Source organism: Arachis hypogaea, chromosome 2, assembly GCF_003086295.3.
Source record: "Arachis hypogaea cultivar Tifrunner chromosome 2, arahy.Tifrunner.gnm2.J5K5, whole genome shotgun sequence".
Taxonomy (NCBI): Eukaryota; Viridiplantae; Streptophyta; class Magnoliopsida; order Fabales; family Fabaceae; genus Arachis; species Arachis hypogaea.
Genome location: NC_092037.1, coordinates 57,119,030 through 57,133,842, shown reverse-complemented (window position 1 = coordinate 57,133,842; position 14,813 = coordinate 57,119,030).

Below are 14,813 nucleotides of genomic sequence, written 5' to 3'. Positions count from 1 at the left end.
TAGCACTTTATTTTGAGAACTCTTTTAGTACTTCCGGGAGGATACCCGGAGAGCATTTTTTTTGGTTCTTCTTGGAACTTCTCTTCTTCATTTTCTGAAGCTTTAAGCATTTCATTATTCTTCTTCATCTTTCTTTGCACTTAGTTTAATTTTGGTTTATGGCAATTGTTGTTGAGATTGGAGCTATGACTCACTAAACCCCACTTTCATTAGGGGGAAGAGCTCTGCTTGTTGAAATGAATTGGTGAACTCATCTTCTCCTCCTCAATTTTAGTGGTTGATCTAAAGAGGGTACTCTTGATCTTCAAAGATTCAACCACCATCGAGAGAGGGGTTAATCTATATGAATTATGTGGTGAATTTGAGGAATGAGCCACATAATTCAGTTTAGAGTTCATCCTTTCATGATTCCTTTAATCAAAACACCTTGGTTAGTATGTGAGATGTAACCCTCCTTGGTTGAGATTATGGGAATTGTGTGGCTGGATTAAATTTGTGCTTCATCTCTTCTCATGAACAATTAGATCACGAGAGTGGCAATTGGTTATGTTGAGAGAGATTGAATCACCAAGAGATTGGGATTCAATCACCCATTTGCCATGGATCTATACCCATGATTGAGAAGGATTTGACTAACATCAATTCATGAAAACTAGCATCTCTGATCCCTAATGATTCTCTCTATCATTAATTCTCATTTCTTTTGCTCTTAGTGCTTGAATACCCATTGCCCAATTCCCTCTTACACTATTGCAATTTATTATTATTGTCATTTACATTCTGTTTCTTTATTTCTTGCTATTTACTTTGTTGCTCTTTAGAATTCAGCTCTTTATTTTCTTGCAATTTACTTTTTGTGTCATTTAAGTTTCTTGCAATTTAAGTTTCCGTTATTTACTTTCATTGCATTCTTTGCCATTTAAATTCTTGCAATTATTATTATGTTCAAAAATCAAAATGCTCATGAAATCAAAACTATGTTTGCTTGACTAAATCTACCATTTAACTAAAGTTGCTTAATCTACCAATCTCCGTGGATCGACCTCACTCTTTGTGAGTTTTATTACTTGATACGACCCGGTATACTTGCCGGTTATACGTGAAATCTCATTTTTACGTATCAGTTGGCTCAATGAATGTTACAGAATTGGATCAACAACCTCATCAGGATTATGGATCATCAACCCAAAGCAAAAAGGAAATCAAGGAAAAGCCTCAAAGCCCAAGAAACACAACAGAAGCTCAATTTAGAAAGTGTATAAATAGGATAGAATTTAAGTTAGTTGACACTTTTTGACACTTGGAGAACTTTTCATCAATTTTTCTAGTTTTGAATTCGGAGCTATGACTCACTAAACCCCTTTCATTGGGTTAGGGAGCTCTATTGTAATTCAATGAATCAATAATAGTTTTATCTTCTTCTTCAATCTTTTCTCTTGAATGTTGTTAGAAAGCTTCTCGATCTAATTCCATTGGGTAGTTGTCTTGGGAAAGAAACTACCCATAATTGGAATCCTTCGGAACCTTGGGAAAGGAATGGAGTATTCATGCTAGAGAAGCTTTCTCACAGTGAATTGGATTGGGGTTTGGATGGATATTGTGACATGTAATCCTACCAAATTGTGGTTCATGAAACTGTGTGGTATAATCAGTGATCGAGCATCATCTCTTCTTATGAACATTTAAACCAAGGGATTGGGAATTTGTTTGTTTTTAGAGAGAATTGGTGAGCCAAGGGATTGGGATCCAATCATATAAGATTGCCAAGCAAAATTCAATGAATGCATTGCTTGAGGAAGAGATAAAAATGTTTTGATTCGGAGATCTCAATATCTCCTAACACCCAATGAACTCCCCATTTCTGATCTACACTTTCTCTTTACATTCTGCAATTTAATTTCATGCAAATACCCCCATCCCTTTTTAATTTCAGCACTTTAATTTCTCGCTCTTTAATTCATGCAATTTAAGATTCCGCCATTCTCATCTAAATCTTGATTCCGCTCAACTAGAACAAACTTCTAATCCGAATTGCTCATTCAACCAATCCTTGTGGGATTCGACCTCACTCTATTGTGAGTTTTTACTTGACGATAACCGGTGCACTTGCCGGAAGGAATTTTTGCCGATTGTGCAATTTCCTAAATCGTAGCTATCAAGTTTATGGCTATATCACATGCCACCCTTCTTGGGGACGACTTGGACAGGGCTTACCCAGGGGCTATCAGAAATAGGATAAATATTTCCAGCCTCTAGTAATTTAGTGACCTCCTTTTGCACCACTTCCTTCATGGCTGGCTTTAGCCGCCTTTGTGGTTGAACCACTGGCTTAGCATTATCCTCCAATAGGATCTTGTGCATGCATCTGGCTGGGCTAATGCCCTTAAGATCACTTATGGACCACCCAAGAGATGTTTTATGTGTCCTCAGCACTTGAATTAGTGCTTTCTCTTCCTGTGGTTCTAAGGTAGCGCTTATGATTACATGAAAAGTGTCACCTTCTTCCAGAAATGCATATTTCAGGGATGGTGGCAATGGTTTGAGCTCAGGTTTAGGAGGTTTTCCTCTTCCTGAGAGATTTTCAGAGGTTCTATTATTCTCTCTGGTTCCTCCAGATTAGGCTGAACATCTTTAAAGATATCCTCTAGCTCTGATTCGAGACTCTCAATCATATTGACCTCTTCCACCAGAGAGTCAATAATATCAATGCTCATGCAGTCGTTTGGGGTGTCTGGATGCTGCATAGCTTTGACAACATTCAACTTAAACTCGTCCTCATTGACTCTCAGGGTTACTTCCCCTTTTTGGACGTCAATGAGGGTTCGTCCAGTTGCTAGGAAAGGTCTTCCTAGAATGAGAGTTGCACTCTTGTGCTCCTCTATTTCCAGCACCACAAAGTCAGTAGAAAAGGCAAATGGCCCAACCTTGACAATCATGTCTTCAATCACGCCTGATGGGTATTTAATGGAGCCATCGGCAAGTTGGAGACATATCTAGGTTGGTTTGACTTCTTCAGTCAAACCAAGCTTTCTGATAGTAGATGCAGGTATTAGGTTGATACTTGCCCTAAGATCACATAGAGCTTGCTTGGTGCAAGTATCCTCTAATGTGCATGGTATCATAAAGCTTCTGGGATCTTTAAGCTTTTCTGGTAAGCTTTTCAGAATGACTGCACTGCATTCTTCAGTGAGATAAACTTTTTCAGTTTCTCTCCAATCCTTATTATGACTTAAGATCTCTTTCATAAACTTAGCATAAGAGGGTATTTGCTCAAGTGCCTCTACAAACAGAATCTTTATTTCAAGAGTCCTGAGATAGTCTGTAAAGCGGGCAAATTGCTTATCCTGTTCCACTTGGCGGAGTTTCTGAGGATAAGGAATTTTGGCTTTGTATTCCTCAACCTTAGTTACTACAAGTTTATTGCCTACAGATGTGGGTTGAGAAGCCTTTTTAGAGGGGTTGCTATCAGCACTTGTATGTGTTTGATCCCCCACTAGCGTTTGAATGCCAGGGGTGGAAGCTGGAGTGGCGTTAGACGCCAACTCCTTACCTATTTCTGGCGTCTGAACGCCAGAACTGAGCTTCCTTTGGGCATTCAACGCTAACGCCTTGCCTATTTCTGGCGTTTGAACGCCAGGACTGAGCATGGGTTGGGCGTTTAATGCCAGTTCTCCACCCTTTTTTGGCGTTTGAGCACCAGAATTATTCCTCTCTGGGCTCTTATTGTCCTCAGAGGGATTTGGGGTAGCATTTTGTTCATTTCTTGACTTCCTGCTGCCTTGAAGTGAGGTATTTAATGTTTTCCCACTTCTTAATTGAATTGCTTGGCACTCTTCTATTATTTGTTTTGATAACTGCTGTTCTGTTTGCTTCAACTGCACTTCCATATTCATATTAGCCATTCTTGTGTCTTGTAGTATCTCCTTGAATTCGGCTAGCTGTTTTGTTAGAAAATCTAATTGCTGATTGAATTCAGTAACTTGTTCTGTAGGACTGAGTTCAGCAGTAACTGTTTTAGCCTCTTCTTTCATGGAAGGTTCACTCCTTAGGTACAGATGCTGATTTCTAGCAACTATATCAATGAGCTCTTGAGCTTCTTCAATTGTCTTTCTCATGTGGATAGATCCACTAGCTGAGTGGTCTAGAGAAATCTGAGCTTTCTCTGTAAGCCCATAATAGAAGATATCTAATTGCACCCACTTTGAAAACATTTCAGAGGGGCATCTTCTTAGCATCTCTCTGTATCTCTCCCAGACATCATAAAGGGATTCATTATCTCCTTGTTTAAAGCCTTGGATGCTCAGCCTTAGCTGTGTCATCCGTTTTGGAAGGAAATATTGATTCATGAATTTTTCTGACAGCTATTTCCATGTCCTTATGCTAGCCTTAGGTTGGTTATTTAACCACCTTTTAGCTTGGTCTTTTACAGCAAATGGAAACAGTAATAATCTGTAGACATCATGATCTACTTCTTTATCATATACTGTGTCCGCAATTTGTAAAAATTGTGCCAGAAACTTTGTAGATTCTTCCTGTGGAAGACCGAAATACTGGCAACTTTACTACACCATGATAACGAGCTGAGGATTCAACTCAAAACTACTAACTCCGATAGAGGGTATACATATACTACTCCCATATGAAGCAGTAGTGGGGTTAGCATATGACCCCAGAGTCCTTCTGGACTGTTCATTTCCACTTAGATCCATGATGGAGAAAGGGAGATGATGTGGATTTATTTTATTTATTTTATTATATAAGAAAAATAATTTTCGAAATAATAAAATAAAATAAAATAAAAACTAAAATAAAAATTTAAAAAAATGTTTTATGAAGATTTTAGAAAAAGTAGGAAGAGAGAAAGTGGTTAGGATATTTTTGAAAAAGATGTGATTTTTAAAAAGGATAAGATTTGAAAAATTTTGAAATTGAAATCTTAATTTAAAAAAAATTCGAAATAATTGCTTAAAAATAGTTAGAAAAGATAATTTTTTTTATTTTTGAATTTTATTATGAAAGAGAAAAACACACAAAAGACACAAGACTTAAAATTTTTAAATCCAATGCTCCTTGTTTTCGAAAATTTTGGAGGGAAAACACCAAGGCATACCAAACTTAAAAATTTTAAGATCAAAGCACAAAGAAGACTCAAGAACACCTTGAAGACTCACAAGAACAACAAGAACAAAAGATAGAACACCAAACTTAAATTTTTTAGAAAACCACAATAAATTTTCGAAAATTAAAGAAAAATTAACAAGAGAATACCAAACTTAAAGTTTGGCAGAAGATTTAATCAAAGAAAAATTATTTTTTAAAAGATTTTAAAAAGGAAAACTCAAAGGGGTAACTATTCCCAAGAAAATAGACACATTTAACAACTGCAAGGATTGAACAGATAAAAACTATTTTTTGATGAGAAAAACACAAAGGATACCAAACTTAAAACATGTAACTAGACTCGATGAAAAACTAACAATTAATAAGGAAAAATAATATTTTTGAAGAATTTTTTTTTTTAAAAGGAATAATAAAAGATGCAATTCTAGTGACTCTAAACCAAAAAGACAAATTTTTCCTAATCTAAGGAACAAGATTCACCGTCAGTTGTTCAAACTCAAATAATCCCTGGCAACGGCGCCAAAAACTTGGTGCACGACAATTACATTCACACTATGTAATTCCGCACAACTAACCAGCAAGTGCACTGGGTCGTCCAAGTAATACCTTACGTGAGTAAGGGTCGATCCCACAGAGTAAGGGTCCAAGCTATGGTTATCTTATTATTCTTAGTCAGGATACCAATAGGGTTCTTTAGCTTCAATTGTAAAAAATAAAAGAGCATGAATTGAGTAATTGTTACGCAGTAATGGAGAATGTGTTGGAGTTTTGGAGATGCTTTGTCTTCTGAATCTCTGCTTTCCTACTATTATCTTCTTCATGCATGGAAGGTTCCTTCTATGGCAAGCTATGTGTTGGTGGATCACCATTGTCAATAGCTACCATCCGTCTTTTCAGTGAAAATGGTCCAAATGTGCTGTCACCGCACGGCTAATCATCTGTTGGTTCTCGATCATGTCGGAATAGGATCCATTGATCTTTTTGTGTCTGTCACTACGCCCAACACTCGCGAGTTTGAAGCTCGTTACAGTCATCCAATCCCTGAATCCTACTCAGAATACCACAGACAAGGTTTAGACTTTCCGGATTCTCAAGGATGCTGCCAATGGATTCTAGCTTATACCACGAAGACTCTGATTAAGGAATCTAAGAGATACTCATTCAATTGAAGGTAGAACGGAGGTGGTTGTCAGTCACATGTTCATAGATTGAGAATAGTGATGAGTGTCACGGATCATCACCTTCATCATGGTTAAGTACGAATGAACATCTTAGAGAGAAACAAGCGTGTTTGAATAGAAAACAGAAATAATTACATTAATTCATCGAGACGCTGCAGAGCTCCTCACCCCCAACAATGGAGTTTAGAGACTCATGCCATCAAAGAGTACAAAGTTCAGATCTAAAATGTCATGAGATACAAAATAAGTCTCTAAAAGTTGTTTAAATACTAAACTAGTAACCTAGGTTTACAGAAAATGAGTAAACTAAGATGGATAGTGCAAAAATCCACTTCTGGGGCCCACTTGGTGTGTGCTGGGGCTGAGACTTAAGCTTCTCACGTGCCTGGGCTATTTCTGGAGTTAAACGTCAGGTTGTAACCTGTTTCTGGCATTTAACTCCAACTTGTAACCTATTTCTGGCGTTCAATGCCAGAATACAACATGGAACTGGTGTTAAACACTAGTTTTCATCGTTTATCTTTGCACAAAGTATGGGCTATTATATATTGCTGGAAAGCCCTAGATGTCTACTTACCAACCCAATTGAGAGCGCGTCAATTGGACTTCTGTAGCTCCAAAATATCTATTCCGAGTGCAAGGAGGTCAGAATCCAACAACATCAGCAGTCCTTTTTCAGCCTAAATCAGATTTTTGCTCAGCTCCTTCAATTTCAGCCAGAAAATACCTAAAATCACAAAAAAACACACAAACTCATAGTAAAGTCCAGAAATATGAATTTTGCCTAAAAACTAATAAAAATATACTAAAAAGTAACTAAAACACACTAAAATTTACATGAAATTACCCCCAAAAAGCGTTTAAAATATCCGCTCATCACTTAGCAGGATCTATGGTCACGATTTTTGTGGGTGACCTAAAAAGGTCTATGGTCACTATTTTCATGGGTCACCTAAAAGGGTTTATGGTTTAGGTTGACCTAAAGGGTCTATGATCATGATTTTGAGGAGTGACAAAAAAGAATCTATGGTCACATGTTTTTAGGGTGACCTAAAGGTATCTATAGTCACGATTTTGCATATTAACCTAAAAGGATCTATGGTCACAATTTTTCAAAAAGGTGACCTAAAATGGGTCTTTGGCTAGGATTTTGAGGAGTGACCTAAAGGGGTCTATGCTCATGGATAGGTCTATGGTCAAGGTTTTGAAGAGTGACCTAAAAGGATCTATGGTCACTCATGACTTGCATCATCTACCCTTTTTCTTGCATAAAAAGGACCACAAAAGAGTATAATCTCATTTGATCATTACAATTCATGCAATATTTGATGAATAGTATAGTGCATTGCTTTGAAATGAGGTTGTGCTGAATTTCAGGTGAAAAAGACATCAAAAATGGAAAGAAAACAACAAAACAAGCAGGGCGTATGAAATGGGCGTGCCACTCGGAGCAAATGCCACAAAAGTACACTAGCATGACACGCCAGGACATGGGCGTAGCACGCTAGTACTGAAGTCCAGAGGAGTTCTCAAAAAATCACATGGGCCTGGCACACCAATACAACTTTCCATAAAGCAACATTGAAGGCCATTGAAGGGGCGTGGCACACCAGGTTGGGCGTGGCACGCCTAGCCCATCACTCACCATGGGGCATGCCACTTGAGATCGAATGCGTGGCACGTCAGGCTCTCATTCTCACTTTGGCGTGCCACTTGAGCAACCAGGCGTGGCACGCCAACAAACAAAGAAGCCAACCCAAGGGCTGGGCGTGCCACTTAGTATCGAAGGCGTGGCACGCCAGTCCAAGAATCTCACTTTGGCATGCCACTTGAATGCTGGGTGTGGAACGCCAGCTACTGGAACCAAGGCAAGACGATAGGCGTGGCACACCAGCCTCTAGGCATGGCACGCTGGTACAAGTTTTCAGAGATGATGAAGGAGGCCAAAACACATGGGCGTGCCACTTGGTGTCGAAGGCGTGGCACGCCATCCACTATTCCTCACTTAGGCGTGCCACTTGAACCTCAGGCGTGGCACGCCAGTGTCATTTAGGAAGAAAAATCCATTGGGGCGTGCCACTTGAGTTCGTGATGTGGCATGCCAAACAGAGGAATCAAATGCTTACAAAGGGCGTGGCACGCCAGACCCTGGGCGTGCCACGCTAGTTCAACTTTCCAGAGAGCTGGATCAAGCATGCAGCGAAGGCGTGGCACGCCAGACCCTGGGCGTCCCATGCTAGTTCAAGTTTCCAGAGGCAAGAAGAAGAGGACAAAGGCCAAGACGTGCCACTTTGGCTCGAAGGCGTGGCACGCAAGGGATGTTAGTGAAGAAGGGCGTGCCACTTGAGGGACTGGGTGTGGCACGCCAAGCCAGAATTGGAGGAGGACGTGGCACACCACTGAAGCGCTAGCCACACGCCAGCTGGGAAGTCACGCTTATTGAGTTTCTTTTCCCTCCAAATTGTAATCTTCCTTTTTCACTTTTGTAATTCTTTTATTTTGAGAGTTTGGAGTAGTATAAATAACCCCAAGAAGTACTAAAAATGGGGTTAATCATTTAGATCACTTTCCATTTCATCTTCTCCATCTTGTGTACTTTTCTCTAAGCTATAAGTAGCTAAATTCCCTCTCATTGAGAGAGGGAGCTCTCTTGTACTTGATGGATTAATGATAGTGAATTTCTTCTTCTCTTCATATTCTCTTTGATTTACTAGAAGGAATTTCGTTCTTCATGCCTAGTGTTCAATTATCTTGGAAAAGAGATTGAATGCAAAATGGGTTTTATGGGAACTTTGGGAAAGGAATCATGAACCCATTCTAGAAATCCCTTCTCACACTTGAGTAGAATCTGGGTTTTGGTGTTTGGATATGGTGACATATAATCCTCCCTCTACCTGGACCTATGATGACGTATGGTATAATCAGGGACCAAGCATATCTCTCTTCATGAGCAATTAGACTAAGGAATTGGCTATTGATCAAGATCTGAGAGATTGGGTCACCAAGGGATTGGGGCTCATGATTGAAGAGGATATAAGCTAAATTTAATCCAAAGAGACAACATCTCCTGATCTCAATGAATTCCCCTATTCTCATCTACCTACCACTTTCTTTATAGTTTTTCTTTACATTCCATAAATCCCCATTCCCATTTACAATTAAGTCATTTAATCTTCAGTCCTTTATATTCTTGCCATTTTAATTCCAGCACTTTACTGCTTTCTCTTATCTTTCGGTCATTTATACTTCTTGTCCATTTACAATTCTGCAATCACCATTTAATTGTTTAGCTTGACTAATTCACCAATTGATTAAAATTGCTCAAAACTACCAATCTCTGTAGATACGATCCCACTCCACTGTGGGTTATTACTTGACGATAATTTTGGTGCGCTTGCCAAAAGAGCGGATTCATAATCATTAAAAATTTTATGGGGTGTAAATTCTGAACTCATCAAGTTTTATGGCACCATTGCCGGGGAGTTGGTTTGAATTTGACAAGGATTAAATTGATTGGAGAGCTAGATTAAGGATTTTAATTAACTTGTTATTTTTTTATTGATCCTAAATTCTTTTCTCCATTTTTTTATTATTATTTCTATCCATTTGCTGGAATCATTTTAGTTATCCATTGTCCATATTTCCATCCTTCTAAATGTTTGATTAATTGCACCAACAAAGCTAACCACTAATTTTAACAAGAATTTTTTCACTTCACTTGTTCTCTGCTGGCTATTTGCTGAGTGTATGACAGGTAGAAGAGGAGGAACTGTATCCTCCTTCGATAGTGAACCTGAGAGGACCTTACTTAGATTAAGGAGAGAAGCAAAAGGCAAAGACATAGTTGGAGAGGAAGAAGTGGGGGAAGATCTAGAAACCACCATGGAGGAAGAAGCACATAACCATGTTGGAGAGGAAGTTGGCAATCATGTTGGTCAAGAGAGGAGAGTCTTAGGCTCCTACATCAACCCAAATCCAAGAAACTGTGGCAGCAGCATCCTAAAGTCAACAATCCATGCCAATAACTTTGAGTTGAAACCTCAACTCATCACACTTGTCCAGAATAATTGTTCATATGGAGGAGGTGCTCAAGAGGATCCAAATCACTATCTCACTATATTCTTGAGGATATGCGACACTGTAAAGTCCAATGGTGTACACCCTGACACCTACAAGCTACTCTTGTTCCCTTTCTCACTCAGAGACAAGGCAGTAAAGTGGTTAGAAGCATTTCCCAAGGAAAGTTTAACCACATGGGATGACGTTGTGAACAAATTTCTAACAAGATTCTACTCTCCACAGCGAGTCAACAGATTGAGAACTGAGGTGCAAACATTCAGGCAGTAAGATGGTGAAACACTCTATGAGGCTTGGGAGAGGTTCAAAGATTTGACAAGAAAGTGCCCCCCAGAAATGTTCAATGAATGGGTTCAACTACACATCCTTTATGAAGAGCTATCATATGAAGCAAAGAAGGTTGTGGACCACTCTTCAGAAGGCTCACTCAACAAGAAGAAGACTATCGAAGAAGCCATAGATATCATCGAGACTGTAGCTGAGAATGAGTATTTCTATGCTTCAGAAAGAACTCAGAAGAAAGGAGTGCTAGAACTCAATTCTGTGGACGCCTTGTTAGCTCAAAATAAGGCAATTGCAGCACAACTAGCAACCTTAACCAAGAAGATGGAGGCTGGCCAAGTCTCAGTTGTCCAAGCTTAAGCACCACCCCAAGAAGATGCACCAGAAGCTCAAGGTGAATGGGAGCAAGAAAATTATATGAACAACTCATCCAAACCACCATATGACCCCAACTCCAAGATATACAATCCAGGTTGGAAGAACCACCCAAATTTTGGATGGGGAAACTGATGAGCGGATAATTTGTATACTTTTTGGCATTGTTTTTAGTATGTTTTTGTTATGATCTAGTTAGTTTTTAGTATATTTTTATTAGTTTTTAGTTAAAATTCACTTTTCTGGACTTTACTATGAGTTTGTGTGTTTTTCTGTGATTTCAGGTATTTTCTGGCTGAAATTGAGGGACCTGAGCAAAAATCTGATTCAGAGACCAAAAAGGACTGCAGATGCTGTTGGATTCTGACCTCCCTGCACTCGAAGTGGATTTTCTAGAGCTACAGAAGCCCAATTGGCGCGCTCTCAACAACGTTGGAAAGTAGACATCCTGGGCTTTCCAGCAATATATGATAGTCCATACTTTTCCCAAGGTTTGCTGGCCCAAACCGGCGTTCAAAGTCACCTCAAGAAATCCCAGCGTTAAACGCTGGAACTGGCACCCAAATGGGAGTGAAACGCCCAAACTGGCACCAAAGCTGGCGTTTAACTCCAAGAAGAGTCTCTGCACGAAATTTGCTTCATTGCTCAGCCCAAGCACACACCAAGTGGGCCCGGAAGAGGATTTTTATGTCATTTACTCATTTCTGTACACCTTAGGTTACTAGTTCTTATAAGTAGGACCTTTTACTATTGTATTAGGAGACTTTGGTAGCTATCTTCATTTTTATGCTATCTTAGATCATTGGGAGGCTGGCCATTCGGCCATGCCTAGACCTTATGCTTATGTATTTTCAACGGTGGAGCTTCTACACACCATAGATTAAGGTGTGGAGCTCTGCTGTACCTCGAGTATTAATGCAATTACTATTGTTCTTCAATTCAATTCCGCTTGTTCTTGTTCCAAGATATCACTTGTTCTTCAACTTGATGAAGGTGATGATTGACGCCCATCACCATTCTCACTCATGAACAAAGTGACTGACAACCACTCTTGTTCTACAACCATTTGAGGCTTGGTGAATATCTCTTGGATTCCTGATTGCACGATGCATGGTTGATCGCCTGACAACCGAGCGCTCGCCTGACAAACGAGCCAACCATTCCGTGAGATCAGAGTCTTCGTGGTATAGGCAGGACCTGATGGCGGCATTCAAGAGAATCCGGAAGGTCTAAACCTTGTCTGTGGTATTCTGAGTAGGATTCAATGATTGAATGACTGTGACGTGCTTCAAACCTGTAACCTACTGGGCGTTAGTGACAGACGCAAAAGAGTGATTCTATTCCGGTAGGGGAGGGAACCAAACCGGTGATTAGCCGCACTGTGACAGAGTGCATGAGCATTAGTTTTCACTGCGAGGATGGGAGGTAGCTGCTGACAACATTGAAACCCTACACGAGCTTGCCATGGAAAGGAGTAAGAAGAATTGGATGAAGGCAGTAGGAAAGCAGAGAGACGGAAGGGAAGGCGTCTTCATACGCTTATCTGAAGTTCCTACCAATGAATTACATAAGTATCTCTATCTTTACCTTTGTGTTATTTTCGTTCATCACTATATCCATTTGAGTTTGCCTGACTAAGATTTACAAGATGACCATAGCTTGCTTCAATACTAACAATCTCCGTGGGATCGACCCTTACTCGCGTAAGGTTTATTACTTGGACGACCCAGTGCACTTGCTGGTTAGTTGTGCGAAGTTGTGTAATGCCATGGTATTGAGCCACCACGTGTTTGGAGCCATTACCGGGGATTATGAGAGTTGTGAAAAAGTAATGTTCACAATTTCGCGCTACCAAGTTTTTGGCGCCGTTGCCGGGGATTGTTCAAGTTTTGAGCAAGCTTTTGGTAACATCAGTGCCAAGATCCGGCAGCAACACCAAATTTTTTTGGCGTTATTGCCCGGGATTGTTTAGGCTGGACAACTGACGGTTCATCTTGTTGCTTAGATTAGGTATTTATTTTTTTCGAAATTCTTGAAGATGAATTCTAGAGTTTCATGGTGATTTGTTGAAATCTGGCTGGCTGAGAAGCCATGTCTAATTTCATTGGACCGAGGTTTCAACTCATCATCACAAGAGCTTGTTGATTTCTTATCAATCTTGCTTTTGGAGCAGTGATCTGCTAAGGCTTGGCTGGCCTCTGGCCATGTCTAGTGTTTTGGACCGAAGCTTTCTTTGAAAGCTTGGCTGGCTGTGAAGCCATGTCTAATTCCTGGACCGGAGTCTTAGACTAACATTGCACTGATTCCTGGAATTCTCATTAAGAATTTTGATATCTTTTTTTCACTTAATTTTCGAAAAACACAAAAAAATTTACAAAATCATAAAATCCAAAAATATTTCTTGTTTGAGTCTAGAGTCTCATCATAAGCTTGGTGTCAATTGCATGCATTCATATGTCTTATTGATCTCCAAGATGTTCTTGATGATTTGCTTGATCTGATCTTTGAATTCTATTGACTTGAGTGTTTTGTGTGTCTCATATGCATTTTCGTTTTGTTAGTGTCAGTAGTATACAAACTGCTAAGTTTGGTGTCTTGCATGCATTGTCATTTGATTCTTGTTGCATTTTGGTTTGTCCTTATTATTAAAAATCCAAAAATATTTTTAATTTGTGTCTTTTCAAATCAATAATACAGAGAATTGAAGATTCAGAACATACAGCAGAGGAATTGCACAGAAAAAGCTGGGCGTTCAAAACGCCCAGTGAAGAAGGACAGACTGGCGTTTAAACGCCAGCCAGGGTACCTGGTTGGGCGTTTAACGCCCAAAAGGGTAGCATTTTGGGCGTTAAACGCCAGAATGGATACCATTCTGGGCGTTTAACGCCAGGATGGCTAAAGGGGGAAGATTTTGTTTTCAAATCAATTTTTTTCTAAGTTTTCAAAATTTCTTCCAAATCAAATCTTTTTCAAATCAATTTTTCAATCAAATCTTTTTCAAAATTAACTTCTTTCCTTTTTCAAAGAAACTTACTATCAATTAATGATTTGATTCAACATTTCAAGTATGTTGCCTTTTCTGTTGAGAAAGGTTTACTGTTTGAATCATATCTTTTCTTGTTAAGTCAAGTTTTTTTTTCAAATCAAATCTTTTTAAAATGTTTTTCAAATCATATCTTCTCAATCACATTTTTTTTAAAATCAATCATATCTTCTTAACCACATCTTTTTCAAAATAGTTTTCAATCAAATCCTTTTGATTTCTAATTTCAAAATCTTTTTCAAAAATCACTTGATTTCTTTTCCATTTTCATTTTCGAAAATTAAGTAATGTTTTTCAAAAATATTTTTTTAAATTTTCCACTTAATTTTCGAAAATGACTTCCCTCCTTCTCACATCCTTCTATTTATGGACTAACACTATCCCTTAATGCAAAATTCGAACTCCATCTCCTTTGTTAAGTTCGAATTTTCCACTTCTGTCTTCTATTCTTCTTTTCCTCTGACACCTAAAGGAATCTCTATACTGTGACATAGAGGATTCCACATTTTCTTGTTCCCTTCTCTTTCTTATGAGCAGGAGCAAAGACAAAGGCATTCTTGTTGAGGCTGATCCTGAACCTGAAAGGACCTTGAAGAGAAATCTAAGAGAAGCCAAAGCACAACTCTCTTTAGAGCACTTGAACGAACTCTTCAAGGAAGAAGAACAAATGGCAGCCGAAAACAACAACAATGCCAACAATGCAAGGAAGGTGCTGGGTGACTTTACTGCACCTA